Source organism: Thermobia domestica, chromosome 7 (assembly GCF_964235325.1).
Source record: "Thermobia domestica chromosome 7, izTheDome1.hap1.1, whole genome shotgun sequence".
NCBI classification, from domain to species: Eukaryota; Metazoa; Arthropoda; class Insecta; order Zygentoma; family Lepismatidae; genus Thermobia; species Thermobia domestica.
This window is the reverse complement of record NC_137460.1, coordinates 199,975,784-199,992,280: the sequence shown is the minus strand read 5'-3', so window position 1 is coordinate 199,992,280 and position 16,497 is coordinate 199,975,784. Positions and strand designations below refer to the sequence as shown.

Here is a 16,497-nt window from a genome sequence, read left to right as displayed (position 1 = left end):
ATCTCTGGTTTAAGGACAGGTGCTGGTAAGGGCCGGGATTGAGGCGTTTGTTTAGATGTGTGTGTTAAAGTTTGTGTGGGGTTTTTTTTTAGCTAGTGCTCGAGGTGCACCCGCAACTATCGTTACGTGCTGTACACTCACGTTGCCTGTGCGAATCCAGGGGGTTGGCAGGTAAGGACGATCTTTCCTTTGACTAGGAGCCAGCAAAAGAACAGTCTTGTCTGATAGTTCTGTAGCACATCTAAACTACTATATTGTCACTAGTAAACTTGTACCTAAACGAGAGATCTCGAAGCAAATTGCAAACACTGCAACAAGAATTAGTGGGACGTCGGTGCAAGCGGTTTTTGAGAAACGCAGTTCCCGCCACATAAATTTTGTGTTAGTGATAGTGAACGTGAACACAATGTTTTTCCCAACTACAGCAAGGACAAACTCTAGCTGAGGGCAATAAAGGGTGCTGCTCACTTAGACACTGATCGCACTAGGCACTAATCTAAATCGTATCTCTTTAATAACTCAGCTAGAGTTTGTCCTTGCTGTAGTTGGGAAGAACACTCTGTCCACTATCACTAAAACAAAATTTATGTCTCGGAAACTCCGTTGTTCAAAACCCGCTTGCACCGACTTCCTACTAATTCTCGTTGCAGTCTTTGCAATCAGCTTCGTGACCTCTCGTTAAGGCAGGGGTAAAAGTGAGGGAGAACCTAATGAGACGCCGTCACCCCACTTTGCAGCAATCTTGTCAAAGGAACGACAGGTACACTGCATTTCCGAGTGATTACGGAAGTCAGGCTTAGACGAAAGGGTTTTAGAATTTGTAAATTCGAACGAATCAGTTTCAACAGATATATAATTTTATTACAAAAAATAATTACACAAATAACATATGTATATATAACAATAACTAACGAACCGATTCCTTTTAGAAATTGTCCCATTCATTCACGGCTTACATGTCGGAAGGTGAAAGCACATTATTATTATTTCTTATTGATTTGGTAATTTAGAGCAAATTTGTAGTTCAAATTTTGATTCAATAGGTTAATTCAAATTAGGTTACAAAACCAAATACTACAAATCACATCAAATTTAAATATAATAGGAATCAGGATCATTTCCCAAGTGGGCAACCAATACTTACCACTATTTTCAATGCAAACCACACAAAAATAAAAGAGGTAAAATTTTGAAACTAGTGAATATTAATTACACACTAGGAGCTAATCCCGGTTCCTTATACAAACCCACTTAATTTATACTTTTCACTATTTCATCTTCACGACACAAGACTGAAACAATTTCAATCACAACCACAATATGTGTTCTCATCCCATTACCTTGTATAATTACAAGATTCGATAGGTGAGTTCAAACAACGTAAGTTCATAGGTGGCAATACTATTACTGTATAAGTAATGTGCATCAATGTTTCCATCTATATTCTGAATCACAGCCTTTTTTTCAATTAGGCTTCATATTAAATTTCTCCCTTCTGGGAATTTTTTTCCAAATACTGGTTATACAAAATTGAAAAAATCACTGAAGAAGTCAAATCACTGCATGCTGAAATAAGAATAGTTCGACTCACCAATTGTAGTCCAAAAAGCTTCCAGGTATCTGTCCGGACGTCCTATTCTTCAAGTTCCAGAAGTAGTCGTTCACAACAGGATGAGATCTGCCCTATCAGCAAGAGTGACTCGCAGAATCAGATAGAAGATAGGAATGTAGAACATAATTCGACTTAACGTTGATTGCAATGCCTTTTCTCGACCTTGCGTAATGCTGAGGACAATCGGAGTTCTCAGACGAATACACTAACATAGTGGATTCACATAATTCTTAAGCGGCAGAATTGAAAAAACAGACAGTACATTTTTATATAAACACGTTAAACATACAATACACACACATATTATATATACAAAATTCATTCTTCAGTTTAGTCATTATTTGGATTAACATTATTATTATTGATAACATTGTTGAGATTTCTTGGAGGTCTCCTTTTATAAAAAGTGTCACCTTTTATAAATTGAACGTGACACTTCAATTTAACATCAGGATTACTTACTAACTCAACCCACACAGTATTTGAAGCCGAATAACTTATAATTTTAAAAGGACCAGAAAATTTCGTATCAAACTTGGCATAATATTTCTTATCTAGAGAAGATTTTAACGTTTTCTTAACAAGAACTAATTCACCTATAGGAAGATTAATAGGTACATGATTTTTGTTATAAGCTTGTGTCTTTTTCCAAGCTTTCTCAATGTTGTCAACTATGGTATTACTGATTTCTTTATTTGAAGCTTTTTCTATTATACCGAAATCTAATATCCAATCGACATCTAATGGATTAAACATTCTTCTACCCAGATAAAGCTCACTTGGGATCTTCTGAGTTTCACTATTCTCAGTAATATTCAATGTACAGGGTGGTCCATAAGTCTTAGTACAGTGGATTATTTTGGAAACAAGCATGATTAAAGCATATCTGACTAGAGGAGGGCGGACGTGGGTAAAGGAGTTATCGATTGATGTATGCGTGGTGAATGGCAGCCATCTTGATGGCCGCCATCTTGGAACCAGGTTAATTCTTTTAAATGGAAAGGTAGGCATGTGAGACCAATTAACAGTTTTTGCAGGGGAATGCAATCCCGCAAGCAGAAATGCGTTATCAGGTCCCTTTCCAAAGTTATGACGCTCCAAAGTCCCACCTACTGGATATGCTCCACCTGTTGCCCTTCCATTACAACATACAACCGGAGTCTCTTAATCGAGTCCTGCAGAACCCCTAACAACACAGCGGTGATGATGCTATCACAGGCGTCCTGAATACGTCCCTGTAGGTGTGCAACATCCCGAATCTATTTCTGATACTCCAAGTGTTTTAAGTGTCTCCATAAAAATATCCACGGCAATGAGGTCCGGCAACCGGGCTGGCCACTCCACAGGGCCTCGGCGACTGATCCAACGTCCAGGAAAATTCAGATCCAAGCATTCCCGCACAGGCAGTGCATAGCGCGGTGGGGCATCATCTTGCTGAAAATATCGCGTAAAGGTGGTATCAGGGCGGAGAAGCAACGAAAACACCAACTCCTGTAACATGTCCAGATATCGGACACCATTTAGAGTACCAGGAATGAATAAGAGTCCTATGATCGACGTGTTTCATATGCCACACCACACCATGATATGAGTAAGGGTAACCCTCTTGAAGGCATTGATCGCATGTGGGTTTGCATCCGACCAATATCGCATGTTCTGGCGATTCACTTCCCCATCCAAATAAGTTTGCCTCGTCTGTAAAGAGAACGCTGGGTATGAAATGCGGATCTCGGTCATATTGTGAGAAAGCCCAATTGGGGAATTCCATGCGCCGGTCTGGATCATCTGAAAGGTTGTGAACAAGCTACAGCTTGAAGGGATGTAACTTAATCGTATAGAAAATCCTCATCACGATAGAACGTGGTACGCCTGTTATCGCTGATAGTTGTCTTGTGCTGTGCTTGGGACTTCTCACACTCGTAGCAAGCACCATTGTGGATGTCTCCTCATCTGCCGCGGTTCGTGGGGGACCTGACCGTGGTCTGTCGGCAACATTACCAGTTACACTGAATTTCCTAATAAGGTAGCTAACGGTGTTGTAGCTTATTCCAGGTCCTTCGGGGTGGAGCGCGTTGAAGTCCTGGGCAATCACACGACTGCTTCTTTCCCCAGATATTAGGATGGTCTCAATTCTTTCCAGCTTCGTCAGTGCCATCTCGCTCTACCTGCAACAAAAAGAAAACCTGTCAAATTTGGGGCGTCACGTGTTTCTTGCAGCGTTAGTGCCCTGTTGCTCTTCCTGCAAGGAAACAGCATACCGTCAAGTTTTGTGCGTCATAACTTTGGGGTGGGACACGATAACGCATTTCTGCTTGCGGGACTGCATTCCGCTGCAAAAACAGCGTTAATTGATGGATCACATGCCTACCTTTATATTTGCAAAAATTATCCTGGATCCAAGATGGCCATCAAAATGGCCTCCGTTCACTCATGCATCAATCGGTAACTCCTTTACCCAAGTCCGCCCTCCGCTAGTCAGATTTTCTTTAATCATTTGTTTCCAAAATAATCCATTGTACTAAGACTTATGGACCACCCTGTATATTGGATTTGATAGATATAATTAGCCCATTTTGTATGATTCTTATTAATATACACTCTCAATATTGATTTAATCGTCTTATTCTGACACTCTGTCCTGTTCGAAGACATTGAGTAAGGTAATGTACAAATATTCTTTGATACCTAAACTAAACAAATACTGTTTGAAATACTCACTAGAGAAGTGTGACGCATTGTCGTGTAGAAGCGTGTAAGTGTAACCGTACGTAAGATAGATTTTAGTTAATTTAGAACAAATTAATTTTGAATTCAAAGTTTTTAAAGGCTCTATTAGAACAAAACAACTATAACTATCTGTGAAAACCATTACATAATTGAATCCATTACTATTGGGCCAAGCCCCCATAAGTCCAAATGAACAACATTATTTGAGTATCTGTCTCTTTAAAATAATAAATTCTATAAGATTTACGATTCAGTTCTTGGCTCTCCTGACAGATTTTACACCGCCTTACAAAATCAATAATTTCAGAATACATTTTTCCCATGTAAAGCGAGAAGCCACTTTGAAGATGTTTTTTTGGATCCCACTGTGACATCCCCCTACTAATTCTTCATGCCAGTATTTAATGACAGAATATTGGAAAGACTGAGGAATTACAGCACGTAAGCCACTATATTGTTTACCATTAGTTCGTTTTAATAGTACTCCCTCTTTCAATATGTAAGGGTCTTTTGTTTCTTTCCTCTCTAATGCTAAAATAACCTCATTTAACTGAGGACCTTCTCTTTGGTGTTTACCAAGTAGTTTATTAAAGATACAATGATTCCAAAAATTAACAAAAGAAAGATGGACATTCTGTTCATTAACCTCATTAATTTTCGTAATTTCACTGTTGGGAGGAGTAAAATTTTCATAATTATACATACGGATAATAAAGTCTGCACTATGGTTTTTAAACGAGCGCAGTGGAATGATATCAAAAGAGTATTTACGTATCTTCTCTATTAAAGATCTTTATTTCTTTTGTCTCTTGTGATTCCTTAAAATCCACGATAAGCTAGCATTGTCAGTATAAATAGTAAATTTCGTTTGTAAATACATATGAAATTTATCAAGAGCGTAAACAGGACTCTTCATTTCTAAATTAAAGATACTCTTTGACGAATCACTTGGAGGAATCATTTTAGAAAAGAAATAAACAGGACGAAGTCGCCCTTCCTCATCATACTGACTTAAAATCGAACTGTAAGTACGGCTGCTGCTATCTATATGTATCATGAAGGTGCAAGAGTAATCTGGAACTTTCAACACATGATTGATTAATGCCTCTTTTATTTGTTCTAATATTTCATCTTTTCCCCAGCGAAAAGATATTTTATTTGACTTTAATGCATGTAAAGGACCCAATAACTCACCATATTCCTTAACGAATTTCAAGTACTATGACAAGCCAATCATTTTACTTAAAGCTCGTCGGTTTTTAGGTTTTGGTAGATTTTTAATTACCTGAACTCTGTCCTCATCTATTATCGTTTCCTTCTGAAAATACATAACCTATTTTTTTTTTACATAATTTAGTTTTCCTTTTAAAAATTGTTATGCTCCATTGTCGGAGCCTCTGCAAGACTAATTCCAACCTTTCTTTATGCTTTTGAATAGTATCAGTATGAACAATATCACAAAATATGTCCACATAATCTCCTAATAGGTCTCTAAAAATTTTGTTCATAATACTAGAAAGAATAAATAGTGAGTTGATACACCCCATTGGCATTTTAAGATACCTTAATAACTTCGTTGGTTTAGCGAAGGTAGTATATGGATGTCAGTTTTCATCAAGACTCAGCTGATGAAAAGCTCCCTTCGCGTCCAGAACTAAATGGATTTTGTGTACCTATGTTAGCAATCGTCGCTTCAGAGTGAGGTGCTGGAAAGACAGTTACGAGGACTTTAGAATTGATAGAAGAGTAGTTTACTACTAGCCGCTTGATACCTCACGATTAGCTACTAAAACCAGGGAGAGATGTAGGCGGAACTTGACACTTCCTCAAACATTTTTCTCTATCAATTGATTTATGTATTCATCTAACTCACGCAATTTATGACGCGGCATAGTATAGGGTTGTGTTATATTGGGACTAGGATAATTCATTTTAAATTCATAAACGAAGTCTTTCACAGTCCCTAATTCTTCATTAATTACGTCTTTATACTGATCAAACAAATTTTCTACATATGGAATTAAATAAGGTGAAACGATATTTTCATGAATGTTTACTGTACTTGTAGTTTCCTCCTCCGGATAAATTTCGTGGACAGTGGGATTTGAAATTTATACTCCTGGTGGTACATCCTGGTACTTCGCCGAGTTTACATCAGCAACATAATTCAATGTTGTGGTTGAAGATGGTTTATCAGTGTCCAAAATAGGTGGCCGGGCCTTGGAGTCCTCCCGAAAAAATTCCTCTTCGCTCTTTTGGATTGCGTATGGAAAGACTGCTGGGCTCAACCTGCGTGCATTCCGTTGATCAGCTGTTGTCGGTTGACAAGTTGGTGGCTGTTCCTTCACGTCCTTCCCGTACTCATTGGGCCTTCGCTGCATAGGTCTGGATTTCCCCTCTCCTCCTGTGTCAAGGTTGTGTGGCGACACAGATTTAAGGACCAGGCCTAAAACGAGAAATTCGAGGACACAGATCACTGGATTCACAACTAGGTTCTTTCCACTCAGATAGGTTTACGGTTAAATTAATGTCTAAAATTCAACCCCCTTTTACGAATGTTTATATTAACATTATACTGTTGTAAGAAATCAAGTCCTACTAACAGTTTTAAATACGGGTGACGAACCACAGAAAACCAATTGATAAACTTAAATCAATGAATATATCAGTTCCACTTGTTTGTAAATTTTGATAGGTTTAGAATTGATAACCGAAATGGTAATGTTAACTACTTTAATCTTAGGCAGCTATCTTGTTGGATTTTACTCAAAACTGTTATTCAATTAATGAGAGACTACTCCCCGAATCGATGACACAGGGAAAAAGATCTTTACAAACAGATATCGGCATTTGTAAAAAAAAAAAAAAAAAAAAAAAAAAAAAAAAGACAGGTTGATCCTCACTAACATAATATGTTTTCCCCGCGAATATTGTTTTATTATAAGGACAAATTTGCCAGAAATTATTGCTAAGGCCACAAGAGTGACATTTACGATTTTTTTTTATTTGCATATTTCTCTCTAATATAACCAAAGGGCTTTACATTTTGTTGTTTTTGTAAAACACAGTTATAATCTAAACTGTAGCGCCTATTGATTTCATAACTCAGCAAATGCTTTTAATTCCTCCTCTGGATGAGGGGCATTAGTAATTAACATCAAGTCACGTATTTCAGGAGTTACCAGGGGTTGCAATAGTTTTACACAATTCATCGTCAGACATCTTCATGTCAAAAATAAATATACGCTTATTTTTTCTTTGATAAAATCTACCAGAGATTTCTCTTCTTGCATAGTTCTATACAACGTACTTTTCAAAAATTCTATTTTAACAAGCGGAGTAACAAATCTTTCAAGAAATGCAACTATAATACTTTCCCAATCAATAGTTACGTTTAACAACCGTTGCATTCTTTTGAACGCTGGACCGGTACATTTACTTAAAGACGCCAGCAACAAGGCTTCTATCCGAGTTTCAAGTTGAGCTCGTAACAAGTCAAACTTTAATAAGAATTTACATACTTCAAACTCATTTCATCCATCAATTTCTGATAAGTTACGGACCTGCTGCTGTATTGCTTTATAAATATATCACCCCAAAGTTTATCAAAATTATATTTTATAGCTGGTCTCATTGCAGTCTCTAACACGTGATTAGAAGGAAGAACAACACCTGCGTATTTAGGCGAGGAATTCTTATCGTTTTCTCGCTCGCCTCCGCAAGCATTCACTCCTTCCCCCTCGCCAAGGTCAACTAAGAGAAGATTAACTCTGCCGTCCTCCCTCGTTGTATCACAATCAAGGCGTTTTGACGTTTTTCTCGAGGTTAAATCCAAACCATTATAATTTCTAATTACAAACCGAAATATCTTCTTACTATTTTCACTTATTATTTTAATGCTTCCAAATAATGACTTTAATGCATAAATATTTTTCTCTCCCAGGTTCGATTCCGTAGTAATTCAAAATGACACTTTCTTTCTAATCCAAGTCTTAATGTTACTTGTAATTAGATGAGATAACTAAAAGTAATATGCAGCAATCTTGTCAAAGAAACGACAAGTACACTGCATTTCCGAGTGGTTACGGAAGTCAGGCTTAGATGAAAGGGTTTTAGAATTTGTAAATTGGAAGGAATCAGTTTCAACAGATATATAATTTTATTACAATAAATAAGTAAACAAATAACATATGTATATATAACAATAACTAACAAACTGATTGCTTTTAGAAATTGTCCCATTCATTCACGGTTTACATGCCGGAAGGTGAAAGCACGTTATTATTATTTCTCATTGATTTGGTAATTTAGAGCAAATTTATAGTTCAATTTTTGATTCAATAGGTTAATTCAAATTAGGTCACAAACCAAATACTACAAATCACATCAAATTTAAATATAATAGGAATCAGGGTGATTTCCCAAGTGGGCGACCAATACTTACCACTATGTTCAATTCAAACCACACAAAAATAAAAGTAAGTACAATTTTGAAAATATTGAATATTAATCACAGACTAGGAACTAATCCCAGTTTCTTATACAAACCCACTTAATTTATACTTTTCACTATTTCATCTTTACGACACATAGCTGAAACAATTTCAAATCACACAACCACAATATGTGTTCTCATCCCATTACCTCGTCTAATTACAAGGTTCGATAGGTCAGTTTATTTCAAACAACGTAAGTTCATAGGTGGTAGCACTATTATTGTATAAGCAATGTTCATCAATGTTTTCATCTATATTCTGAATCACAACGTTTTTTCAATTACCTTCAACTTTTAGAAAATATCTGTGGCGTTCCCCCACCTTCTAAAAAATACAATGGGTAAACATAGGTACGGAGAACGGTGTGACGTCATGCGCCCCTTATCTTTTCAGATCCACTTTTAACCCTCCGTTTAGGTATAAGTTTACTCGTGGCAGTATAGTAGTTGAGATGTACTACAGAACTATCTGGCAATACTGTCCTTTTGCTGGCACCCGTTTAGCGATAGTTATTTCTGAAATATGTAGCCAAGTTTCGACTTTCCAATAATAATAATAATAATAATAATAATAATAAACAAAAAGATTACAATACCAATTACGTAAATAATACCTTCGACTAAAGAAAAAATAATTGCCACGATGGGGTTCGAACCCGGGTCTCTGCCATACGAGTTTCATGCCTTGTCAATTTTTTCTTATTTTTTTTAAAATTCACCCCAACCGTGGTATTGTTCGTCAGTGACACCTCAAGTCCTTTCAACTTATTCCATACACGACCACAGAAATATCGAGGACAATTAAAATTCCGACCTTGCTCTTCAGTGATTCGAACCCTCAATGGGCTGTACCTCGCAATTGTCAGTAATCTGCCACAAATTCCTCATACAAAGATAAGAAAATAAACTAGTAGTTACGAAAGATACAAATAGAACTTTCTATTTCTATACGTGTTGATTCAATTCGAAGAATGAGAAAATAATGTCTGCTGTATTTTCTTCTTTGGGAATTAGAGATTAGAGTGAGGAAGAATAGTAATATAAATCCGGACCATTGATAAAAATTAGGCCAAGAAATGGGCAGGCGTTAATGTTTGCTTATACTTGCTTTTATACTTATTCTCCATTTCTCGTCTTGGAGTGCGTCTTTTAAGTCTTCGTGAAGACACGTCCATATTCCTACAGCGTCAGATATTGTTTCATTTCTTTGAATTATCTCCAATGCAACAGAGGTCGGTTTAAGAATTTGAACCATGTGTTCTGCATTTCTTTTAATATATATTTACATTTTTCCTTTTTTTGTCTATTTTCGATCAATGTTCTCCACATATTTTAACCAAAATTGGTCAATTTTCAATTTAGTATTTAGGCAATCCATTGCTATGTTTGATCGCACATCTGTGGGAATATGAAGTGCCTGGCCACTTTCTTCGGGGTATTCACGTGCTGGAAAGCGATTATTTCTTAAATATTTTACGGTAGATATGACGTGTTCTTTGACAGTTTCTACTTCAAGATTTCTAGGAAGTAGATTTGAAAGATGAGCAGAACACCCATAGGTGAGAACATCGAGATCATTTGTTTCTCGCAGGGTTTTTTTTTTCGCATTTTTACCATATTAGCTGCATTGTCAGTCACAAAGTTTCGCACATTACACGTGGTTTCCTGTTCACACTTTGTTATATATATATATATATATATATATATATATATATATATATATATATATATATATATATATATATATATATATATATTAGTGCTAATTTATGTAATGAATATCAATGAACTTCTAATAACGTAGTGATGAAAGTTCAGCAAATTAGTCACGGTTCTGGTGTATTTTTGATGCATTATACAATGATTTTAATTTAATGTGTAGATGTTAATCTTGTACATACCCAATTACTTTCATAACCCTTTTCCTTATGATTTTCATTTAATGGGCGTTTCCTTTTTGACCAAAGGTTGTAATTTAAAGACATCATCGTGTAGAACTAGTTTTCAATGTACCACATAGCAAAAATGCCAGAAGAATATTTCTTCGTTAGGGAGATACAACGCTTTAAAAATGCAAAAAATAAGCTGCTTAGTTCACACACACACAAAAATGTTATGGCATAACGTCATATCCGGTTATCCCTCTCTTAGTAGTTTGAAACCTTTAGGGAATCCTTTCATATTGCAATTTTTCACTGTAAACGACAAATAAATTAAGGGGAATAGTGGAAGGAAAATTTATAAAATAAGTAATACACTTACTGTATATAAAAGTATCGTGTTAATGAGGTATATTTTCTTAATTTAAAATACATTAAAGGTCACTTGTGATGTTCTATTATTACAATGTTTTAGATACATGTAAGGAGTATTACTTTATTATTGTATCACACCAAAACATTCTCTATTACAGTTACCGGTCTGGATGATTTAATAAGAGGATAGAAAAAAAACTAACAAATGCACGTGCGTGAAATAACGATTTCAATAAAATTATTAAATATGATTTCCACTTTTACTTTTCTAAATATACGTTATTTACGTTATGTTACTAGTTTAAAGGTGTATTGTTAACAAAATGTGTCCCTTATTCGTTTACCATAAATTTTATATTAAAGTGCCCATAGTTTTGATGCCAATGTGAAACAAACTAGGTATCCAAGAAACAGATAGAATGGTAGAGTAAGGATATGTATATTAGGGACGTATGTATGCTTCAAACCATATGTTAGTTGTATTTGTAGTAAGTCAGGGTGTTCTTCGTTGTCTTCTTCCTACAACACAACTGCTTATTCTCACTGGATCCTGGTAAATATTCAACAACAGGTATGTGAAATACAACGCGAAGTATTGCAGATAACATTCATATATTTCATCTCATAAACATATACCTAGTAATGAAGTGGCCGACTTATTATGTAAACGAGGAGCGTTATTATCGCCTATCGGAGTGAAGTTACCGGCCACATCATTTATCACAACTCTTGGAGCATAAGGCCGCGCCTCCATTGAATGCGATTGCAAACTGCGAATTCATATGCCTCTACTCATTGAATGCGTCTACTACATCCGAAGTTTTACGAACGCGAATCAAGTTGCAATGTCTCTTTCAAAGCTTCAATGTGAAATATTTTTGCTTGAAAATTCGTACCTTAAAATCTTGAGAGCCTAAATAATAATAATAATAATATCTATTAATTTCCTTTGTGTGCAAAATAGAGTGAATGTCGCTCCCGTTATTATTATGCTTCCGTGGTAAACGCTCCTAGTTTCACTTTAAATTAAATTAACTAACTAAAATTAGAGATGACAGAATCAACCTTCTTTCTAAGAAAATTTTCTCCACGACTAAAGAAACCCGTTTGTGCTATTTGAAACATATTTTCAATAATTACTTGTATTCGTAAAATCATTATTTGAGGAACAAAAAGGAAATGCAAATTGAATAAAAAGTTGCGGTTCGTGTATTAATTAAATCTTCATAATTTAAGACAAAACAGAGAAAAATATACATACCTTCCACTCCAAGTTCTTTTCTTACATCAGCCCATAATTTGTTGACGATGTGTTGGGTGTGGTAATATGGATGAGCTTGGTTCCACAATGGAACTTTATCAAAAACACTATTTATTAAAGCATCAACATGTTTCTATCTTTATTTTTATTTTATTTTATTATTTATCTCTGCACCGCTCAACGTCGTCTGCTTTCACACAAAACAAACTTTCTTCTCACACGCAGCGTTCAATTCCTCTGCAGAAGACCCTCCATTCGCACGAATTCGGACGAACAATCGCAGCAGGTTCGGATCGTTCGCAATCGCATCTGTTCGTCAGTTTTCGCAATTCGCAGGTCGGAACTAGTCGAGGCATTGCAATTTATGTACACATGCTGAGAAATTCGCATTCGGAAGTAATGGAGGCGCGGCCTAACAGCCGAGTGAATGGCTAAACTTATCAACACCAGGCTAAGTGGACCAGGTAAGTAATACCGCCGAAAAGAACCTAACCTCACCGCACGTTCTTGGATTTTATCACCCTTATTGGCCTAATGCTCACCATGTCTTGTTCAGAAGACTTCCATTCAATCCTGCACAGAATCATGTGTAAAAATATCGTCAGGGCCTTCCGGAGACTCCAATGTTCTATTGCGAACAAGATGTAGGTACTTTGAATCACTTAACCTATGTCTGTCTATACACACAACACTACCGACCTTTATTTTTTACTTCCTTGCACTCCTTGCTTGGTTCGGTCCCATTCCAGTGTGCACTATTCTCTCCATTAAAACCCCACTGTAATTTATCATTTTCTTCAACTTCTCCTCGATAATGACGATGTGTAATGTCCCACAGCAGACCCAGATATCTTTATCTGCGCCGTATGACTTCCTGCTCTTAGCTAACTTATTCCGTAATTCTCCTTGTACTTACCTTCTTTGTACTCCCTATGTTCTAGGCTTTATAGCTGGAACATAAAGGAGGGAGAGAGTTTCCTTCTCCCAGTAATGGAAGCAGGAGCGTCATTTCAGATTTTGCTTGGGGGGCAAGATCCCTTGATATTAGTAAAATTTCGCGTTTCTCACTGATTTACTACTATTCTATTGATAAGATCTATATACATCTCAAACTCAGGGTAGGGAAAATGCCCCTCCCTGCCCCTCCTAAATACGCCCCTGAATGGAAGACCGTTTGCATAGGACTAGTTCGGGAGAGTAATGCTCCCGGAAGTAGAAACGAGAAACACAGTTCTGATTGGTTGGCGTTATCCACTTTTTGCCACGTTGCATTAAAATAGCAGAAATCAAACGCTTGCTGATGCTGGCCTTCGTGGCCGAGTGGGCTAGCGCTATATGCTAGTAATAAAAGTCTCTTTTGGCGCGAGTTCAAACCCGGTCCGAGGAAAGTTTTTTTTACAATTTTATAAGACTTATTAAATTAAAATAATATGAAAATAATACTTAAAAAAGTGATTTACTTACTTTTGTGCAGATAAGTAGTTGTAGTACTTATGCCCTTGTACTCCATGATATAGGGCTCGTTTTGTTCCCTTTGTACTTCATGATATAAATTTTGTGACCAACTTAAAACGACTGGCTAGGATAGTGCGTAAAACAGCTGGCCAGAGTAGCGCGCGGAAAAACGTGCTTACAGGAGTATTACTCTCCCGAGCGGGTCGTGTTTACATTGGGTGAATGAAGATGAATTGGTATAGAACATTGGTATAGAATAAATGGAGTATCCGTTGCGGCGAATGCCTCGTGTGTGGTGATACTCTGTGAGGAAAAGAGTTGAGAGGGATTTCCTATACACCTACACTACACTTACACTTTCTTTTACATTTACACGTACAGACATCCCCTTCTTTTTTACACTCTTTCTTTTTAATTTTACACTTCCCACTTTTCTCTAACTTTTTGTCCTGTTCAACTTGGCTTTCAGCCCTCTTTTACTGTCTGAACTTTTTCCCGATTGTGTCCTTTCTTACCAAATATGTCCTGTATTTTATTCAATTTTGTACCTGAATCACAAATCCACGGTGTGAGGTACAAATAAGACAATTTTGCGTTTTTATCACACGTGACTTTAATGCTGGTGCACCTACCCGTTTTGACCGATAATGATCTCAAGACAAGAAGAGAATATATGTAAACATATGTGCACTATCAACAAGCCTTGCACCTTAAATGAAGGATCGTTGCGCATTGTATAGAAAATCGTACCGAAGAGTATATAGGGTTACGGTTGTCAGTGCATTTGAAACGTAAGTTGAATTACGTACAGTTCAAGTTTAAGAACAATAACGCACTTAGCATAGATGAAGTTCAACGGGATCACCAGACGTAGTTGTTGGCAAATTAGAATGTTTTCACCATTTGGGTATAAGTACAGCGTCCGTACATATAACATTAAATAACGATGCAGAGACAAAGCAACCTGTCCTAGGTGGTCACTAAATACCACACATGTTATCTAACCGAGCCAGCGCAGAGCGAAGTAGGTGGGGCAAATGGATTCGTGGCAGTGCATACGAATGAAGCAGGCCTATCAGCTACTTTGGGTATTCATGTAAGCAAAGGTAGTGGATTTTTGAAGTGATACGAATTCCTATAGCTCTTGTAATAGTTTCAAACTAGTACCGCAACATTTGCAAACATAAAAAATAATATCTTCCCTACTATGCAGAAATACTTTACCGGCAGACGATCATATTTCTTATGAAGCGCCTAGTGTCAAATTCCGCCACATCCATTTAGCTTAGTTTTGAGTAATTTTGCAAAATTTGCAGTGAATCTCCATATATAGGCCTCCATGTAAGGGGAATTGTAAAAGTTAAGAAAGTGGTAGTTCTTGATGTAAGCGGCACTCTATGTGGAGGCGGATGGACAGTTTCGCGGAGAGGTACATTGTTTTACTATATGGATTCATTGACTGTAAAATGCACAGAAAAATTCGGGCAAGTCTTTAATTTGCCCATTTCATGTCGAGAACAGAACGTAATCAACCCCTACGGGCTTCCAACCCGTTCCTCCTCCTCCTCCTTTTACTACTACTACTGTACTACTCCTACTCCTGTTACTACTTATCCTATGGATCCGTTATGTAAACTGTGCGCCTAATAATGTAATTTAATGTAACTTAATGTAATCCAGCCAAATATAACCCAATGCAGTATATTTTGGTAGTTTTTCGATTTTCAAATTGGTCCGGCGATACAGCAGAAATGCCGTACTAGACTTATTTCATTTTCTTCTAATACTAGACTGAATGAAAATTCACTCAGATTTTTTGTTTACTTTTTCCTCTAGGTAAGATTTACTGGGTTAACATTACATTGCCTGCTCCAGCTAGTATACTCACTCAGAAACAAGAAATTATACTCTATTAGTTCTATGAAAATGGGTCAAAACTTCTCTAACCCAAAACTAACTCGTTTCTACGCTTACCTTACTTATCCCTACCTTACTGTACTATAGTCTTTTAAAGTAGTCCTACATATCGATGCGCAGCTGGAGCGTGTATTGTAAAGTTTACATGATTTACTTTATTTGAAGCTAATAATTATATTTTAAGATAGATATAGTTATGTTAATTACGGACAATTTTTTGATAAATAATGTCAAAACGAACCCGTTTAAAACATACATGAGCTAAAATCCCAGTTTCACCACAAAAACTTAATCAGCATTTGTCTGATCACTACTAATAAGATTTTTATGCTTCACCCAAAATGTTTATATAAAAAGTTTTCATAGTGTGTATTTTATTTATTTCGACAGGTATTCAAATACACTTTTTTTTTTTTTTTTTTTTTTTTTTTTTTTTTTTTTTTACGAGAAAAGGCGCCATTGAGAAAACTGTAAGAGGTTGTCTTTATGTTCAATAGTGGACTGGGTGAAAATTCACACGTTCTTTTTCTTCAAAAATTTAAAGTGCATATTAAGAAAACATTTATTTTTGAGCACTTCTTACTATTACAGCATACGACTTGTGACTACGTGTTATGCAGTCATTGAAATGTGTGATAAATTCTATTTTTGTTAGCCAGAGTTGCTTAATCAAAAGTAACGCAAACACTAGACTGGGTGAAAAATCACTCACCCGCCTGTATTTAAGGCTGAACTAAATCTCAAAACACTATTCTCAACACTCGGTCACATACTG

The 16,497-nt window shown here is 36.4% G+C and overlaps 1 protein-coding gene across 2 annotated transcripts in view; it reads left to right on the top strand.

The window, feature by feature from the left end:
- The first annotated feature begins 14,459 nt into the window (after positions 1-14,459).
- Positions 14,460-16,497, top strand: part of LOC145690642 (zinc finger Y-chromosomal protein 1-like) — a 72,610-nt gene continuing 70,572 nt past the window's right edge. Inside the window, exon 1 of one of the 2 annotated variants that reach the window (XM_081765733.1) lies at positions 14,460-14,596. The gene's annotated coding sequence lies outside the window, so the exon portion shown is untranslated. Of the gene's footprint in view, positions 14,912-16,497 lie in introns of both variants that reach the window. The other variant, XM_081765734.1, reaches the window with a different exon arrangement.